A 6,572-nucleotide genomic window follows, 5' to 3' on the forward strand; every position below is an offset into this window, starting at 1 on the left:
CCAACTGTGGTTTGGGCTTCTCTTTCTCCTTCAGATGTTGGCGTGCAGTGCTGTTTGTTTGTTTGTTTTTCATGAAGCCGTAGTCTCTATAGATGGTTTTCCATCTCCATTGTCTATAGGCCATCACTCTACAAAATGTGTTTATGAAGAAAGAGAGGCTCCTCCCAAATAAACAGCCTCTGTATTTTGTATCTGGATAACCAAAGAGTTCTGGCTTTCGTCTCTGAAGAAATATTCACATTAAGAGACTTGGCAAGATTCGTGAAGCATAAGGACAAAATTTTCCGTAGCAGTAATCCGTTTTCTTCAGAGGATAGCTGAACACAATACAAGACTCCCACTCACGAGCCCACAGAGCCCATGCCTCAGTCACAGAAAGCTGTTCGCAGAGAGCCGAGCACGGAGGGTCTTGTGGCAGCATATGCCATGAAACACGGGTCCCGAAAAGCCATTTGGGGGTCTGGCTGCCGGCTCTTCCTGGGATTCCTCAGTTGGAAAAAGCAACCTGATTCTCTGGTGTGCTGAGTTGTAACAGCTGCCAGATTCGAAAGTGCACAGGGTTCCAGTCCAGGAATCTCTTAAGTCAGTGGTCGGCAAACTCATTAGTGAACAGAGCCAAATATCAACAGCACAACGATTGAAATTTCTTTGGAGAGCCAAATTTTTTAAACTTCTAACGCCACTTGTTCGCCCAGGCCATGGTGTTTTGTGGAGGAGCCACACTCAAGGGGCCAAAGAGCCACATGTGGCTGGCAAGCCACAGTTTACTGACCATGGTCTTAAGTGATGTAGGGTTTCTTTTTATTTGTTTGTTTGCTTTTAATATATTTTATTGATTTTTTTTTTTTTTTTTTTTTTTTTTTTTTTTTTACCGAGAGGATGGGAGAGGGATAGAGAATTAGAAACATTGATGAAAGGGAAACATCCATCAGCTGCCTCCTGCACTCCCCCTACTGGAGTATATGCCCTTGACCGTAATCAAACCTGGGACCCTTCAATCAGCAGGCCGACGCACGGGTTAGGGCAAGTGGTGTAGATTTTTAAGTGTTGGCAGCACTCACAAGAGGTAAAGGATAGGGAGTGAGTATGGGGAGAGCAGTGAGGTGACTGCCTCTTGGAAATCAGTGGCTACTGTTAGCAGGAAGGACTTCCAGGTGGTAGTGATTGCCTGTTCATCAGTATTTTTTTTTTAAATTATATTTTTATTTGAGAGAAAGGGAGAGGGAGAAATAGAAACATCAATGAAGAGAGAATGAGCCAAAACCGGTTTGGCTCAGCGTTTGGCTCAGCGGTAGAGTGTCGGTCTGCGGACTGAAAGGTCCCAGATTCGATTCCGGTCAAGGGCATGTACATTGGTTGTGGGCACATCCCCGGTAGGAGGTGTGCAAGAGGCAGCTGGTCGATGTTTCTCTCTCATCGACGTTTCTAGCTCTCTATCTCTCCTTTCCTCTCTGTAAGAAAAATCAATAAAATATATTTTAAAAAGAAAGGAAGGAAGGAAGGAAGGAAGGAAGGAAGGAAGGAAGGAAGGAAGGAAGGAAGGAAGGAAGGGAAAGAAAGATAGATTAATCAGCTGCCTCCTGCATGCCCCACACTGGGAATCGATCCCACAACCCAGGCATGTGCCATCCCGGGAAATCGAACTGACCTCCTGATTCACAAGGCTCAACCATGAGCCACACCGGCCAGGCTTCATCAATATTTTAGATGCAGACATGGGTAAGGAATGGATGAGAGAAGAAATGTTTTTAGAAAAGAAGATCCCAGGGTTGAAAAAGCTTCAAAAATAAATACCTATAGTACAATAACAGAAATAATGTTTAAAATATCATCTATTGCATGAAGTGTAATAACACTACAAACTTACCGTTGGCTATCTTTTTGCTTCTTACATGAAATGTTAAAATTACATTATCAACTACTAATATCAGCTATTAATATCAACTGAACTGAAAAACATTGTCATAGTTTTTACCCTCTCCACAGTCATCGTGGGTTATGGCTTTGGGATAGAAAACAGGGTTTGGGAGGTTTGGGTGTAAAGTAATAGGTGACATGCCAGCATTGCTATGCCTGTACTTCAAGCTGTCACAAAGGCGTTTGCACATTGGAGCTTTGAGAACAGGTTCATTAACTAAGGTTTAGTCCATTAATTCAGATGCTTTACTTACGCCTGTATTCAAACCAGTTAACCTACAGCTATTTAGTAAATTACATGAGAGTTTTTCCTTTTCTAGCAAAAGAACATGATGCCAGTTTTTAAAATAAATTCATTTGAGATATTTGCATAGACCAATAAGCCGGTTTGCAGCTGCATCATGAACTTGGCTTATTCATTAAATATTTACAGAGCATCTAGTCTGTACTAAATGCAGGGAATATAACTGAGCAAACCACCTTTGCTTTCAAAGCTCAGATTCTTCATGCAGAAAACAGTCAGAGGTGCACACACCGCCTCAGCATCCCTTCCCATGTGTGCCCCTTGTTAGATCTTTTATCTGTTTTTTGTTGTATTTTTATATTTTAAAATGCATTCTAGATTATTTGCAGCAATTAAATCTCTCCAAACAGGTTATCATTCTGGGAATTTTAATATTTTTTGTTTCAAAAGGCTCCATTCAAATCTAAAGGATTCTAAGGTCGAAAAAAATAGTCCTTGACTTTTGGACCTGATTCTGTGTTTTTATTACTCAGGTTTTAGTCTTTAAAAAAAAAAAAAAAAAAAAAAAAAAAAAGTCGTATAGGGATCCACATTTCCCATTTTGACCGTGTCATTGCCACTTCTGTGCTCCCCAGGTCCCCATTTTGTAGAGAGGAACGTTTTACATTGCTTTTCTCTTTGTTTGTATTGCTTTGTTCCCATTGGGATAAAATTCACATACCAGCAAATTCATCCTTGTGGAGTGAATTTTAGTATATTCACCATTGTGCAGCTGTCACCACTATCTAATTTCAGAACATTTTTATCATGCCAAAAAGAAAACCCATATCCTTTAGAAGTCTCATTCTCTACTTCTCCTCAGCCTCCTGGGAACCACTAATCTACTTTTCTTCCCTTGGGTCCATGTAAATGAAATAATACATTGCATTGCTTTTTATTTTGACTTCCAATACACTTAAGTGGCCAGATTATTATGGTTCAGACATCATAATAATCCGGCCACTCTGTATTTAACAAATGATCAAGCCCCACATATTTGCAACATCAAGGACCTGATAGCTGGGGTAGACCCTGATTTTCTGTCTTTGATTTAATTTTCGTTCTTCAAATGTAACTTCTTTTGATATAATGGCAATATGTTTACAACCATCAACTAATTCTGAACATGTTCCTGAGAATTCGTTTTTTGGGGTTTTTTGGGTTTTTTTGTTTTGTTTGTTGATGTATATGTCCTGGAGTGTCTGACATCCTAGCACTCATATCTAGGGTATGTCATTTTGACCTCTCCTTTATTGCTACCTGAGTAGTCTTCCTTGGAAATAGAATTCCTGCGTTAATTAGGACACTAGAGTGTACCCTAGAAAAGTTCAGATGTTGTTAGACTTGGAGTCTGAGGTTGTATGTCTTTTCATTGAGGCGCTTTTGGACATGGTATTTATTGTGTAGCTTGAGGCTGCCTAGTTGTCATGAGAGTAAAATTGCTCAGTAAAGAATATAATGCCCAATAAAAATAAAAATGCCTGGAGATGGAACCTCTTTCATTGGTTAGTCCCAGTTCACTAGTCTTGTAAAGATCACTTTTTCTATTCAAGAAGTTTGAGCTCTAGATCTCCATATATTTCAATAGTTAAGGGAAAGAGATTCTTATGTACTGGCTTCAAGTACCACATGTACCCCCAGAGGGGAAAATGATCATCTATTAGTGTTTGAACTACCAAAAAAAGACATTGTGTTGCCAAATCCTAAAATGATTTACACATCGAAGAACAAGCTAAAGAGGATCATATGCCAAATGTTTTTAAATAAGTGTTTCATTTTGAAATAATTTTAGACTTGGAGAAATTTTTCAGAGAAAAGTATGAAGTTCCATATGCCCCTCTTCTAGTTTCCCCTATTAGCATCTTACATTACCATCGGACATTGTCAAAACTAAGAAACCAGCATTGCTATTATTTCCAGACTTTATTTGGGATTCACAATGTCCTCTTTCTAGTCCTGGATGCAATCCAGGATATCATGATGCATTTAGTCATCATGTATCCTTAGTGTCCTTAGCCTTTGACTATTTTTTTAATCTATCTTGTTTGCCATGACATTGACAGTTTTGAGGAGTCCTAATTAGGTATTTTGTATAATGTCTCTCAATTTGGTTTGTTTTCTCATGATTAAAGTAGGATTATGGTTTGGGGGTAGAAGTACCCTATTATAAGTGCCTTAGCCAGAGTGGTTCAGTTGGATGTCATCCTGTGCACCATGAGGTCACCAGTTCACTTCCCGAACAGGGCACATGCCTGGTTTTAGGCTCAATCCCCAGGAAGGGGGTGTGCAGGTGGCAGCCCATCAGTGTTTCTCTCTCTCTTTTCCTCTCTCTGAAATCAATAAAAAAGAAAGAAAGGTCATATAAGTAAAGAGCCCTTTCCATCTCATTATACCAGGAAGTCCATGGTGCATCCATGACATCATAGTTAACCTTAAGCTGGTCTCCACTCTGGAGTTACTTTCCCCTCTTTCTTACTCTACCAGGAAGGTAGGAGTAGAGGAGAATTAAGCTCCACTTTCTTCCTGGAGTGGGATAATGTAGAGTAGTATCTCATTATCTGTGGGATGTATTTCAAGATCCCCAATGGGTGCTTGAAACCAAGGATACTACTGAACTCTATATATACAATTTTTCCTCTATGTATGCATACCTATGATAAACTTTAATTTATAAATCAGGCACAGTAAGAGATTAACATCAGTGACAATAAAATAGAAGAGTTGTAACAATATGTGTAATAAAAGTTATGTAAATGTGGTCATTTGTTTCAGGAGATCCCTTGCTGAAGTCTTACGGACTTCATGCTTTCTGATCCAACATGTTTTTTGTTCATGTCTTCCATCTACAAATGTCATGCCTTTTGCATCTTATGTGAACTCTTACCATGCATTGTGGCTGTAACTTTTGCAGTCTGGCATGCAACAGAAAAGCTATCATGACTTTCTTTTTCCCTCTACACAATTCCACAGGTTTGTTCTTATTGTAAATCTTAGCAAGCCCAGCATATGATTTTCTCTTTCCTTGTTATTTTCTAGAATGTTCACCTTTTCACTTGAGGAAGCACTTTACAAAGGTTTCTCTTTGGCATATATCTGAATTGCCAGCATCATTATCATTGCGCTTTGGGGCCATTATTAAGTAAAATAAGGGCTACTTGAGCACAAACACTGCAATACCATGCAGTTGATCTGATAACAGAGACAGCTACTAAGAGACTAAGGATTAGGCAGCGTGGACAGCATGGAGATGCTGCACAAAGGGATGAAGCACGTCCTGGCAGGATGGAGAGGCACAGTGAGAGATTTATCACGCTGCTCAGAACAGCATGCAATTTAAAACATGAATTGTTTACTTTTGGAATTTTTTATTTAATATTTTGGACCGCAGTTGACCATGGATAACTGAAACCACAGATAAAAGGGTGGTCTGCTGTGTTTAAGTTATTTGGAATTCTCTTGCAAGGAAGATTTGTCTCTTCTGTTCGTCTCCTTATCAGTCATGTATGTCTGTATGTATATATGTATATAAAACTAGAATTTACATATAATCGCAGACTTGCATGTTTATTTATACTTTGAGTTATAAATCAGTACCTTATTATTTTGCTCAGATTGTTTTAGCTTTTGCTTCGGGAGCTCTTTCAAGTTATCTCAAATGTCCCTTTGTCTTTCCTGCATCCTTTTCATTTTATATCATTTGTGATATTACAAGATGTCACAGGCATGTCCTGTACTTTCCCTGCCCTAGAATCAGCCTTTCTGTTTAGAAACCAACATCTGAGCACTTAAGTGAACTCACTGTTGCTGGCGTCTGCTTTTTGGTCTTCCAGCATTTTAAATTCTGATTTTTAACTGAAGGGAGATCTTCCCAGGTGAGTAATCCACTTCCACAGGAATACTATGACTTTTAGAAAATATGTCTTTTTTTTTTATTGTGCCCCAAGTATGAATCAGCTCTGACCACAAACACAGTTCATCAAGCTAAGATGAACTATATGTCTGCTTAGCCCCTGACAGATATAAGAGCAGCACTACCAGTCAGGTGTCTCCTTGATCACTGCCAAGGGGTTTATGCTTCATCTATATATATAAAAGCCTAAGTGACTGTTAAAACCAGTTGACAGAACTACTCATCAACTGGTTGATATGTGCACTAACCACCAGGGGGCAGACATTCAACGCAGGAGCTGCACCCTGATGGTCAGTGCTCTCCCACAGCTAACCTCCCTCAGCCAGCTAACCCCCTTCTGTACCTCCCCCCCAGACTGGACAAGACAGGCCCAACTGCTGGCCAGACCAAGGGACCCCACCCATGCACCAATTGGTGCACAGGGCCTCTAGTTTATTATAACTCTGCTACTCAAAACACAAC

At 39.7% G+C, this 6,572-nt stretch overlaps 1 pseudogene; it reads right to left on the reverse strand.

The window, feature by feature from the left end:
- Window positions 1-6,130: 6,130 nt before the first annotated feature.
- On the reverse strand, window positions 6,131-6,270 carry LOC118725165 (annotated as a pseudogene).
- Window positions 6,271-6,572: the final 302 nt, after the last annotated feature.

Source organism: Pipistrellus kuhlii, unplaced genomic scaffold (genome assembly GCF_014108245.1).
Source record: "Pipistrellus kuhlii isolate mPipKuh1 unplaced genomic scaffold, mPipKuh1.p scaffold_m20_p_2, whole genome shotgun sequence".
NCBI lineage: Eukaryota > Metazoa > Chordata > Mammalia > Chiroptera > Vespertilionidae > Pipistrellus > Pipistrellus kuhlii.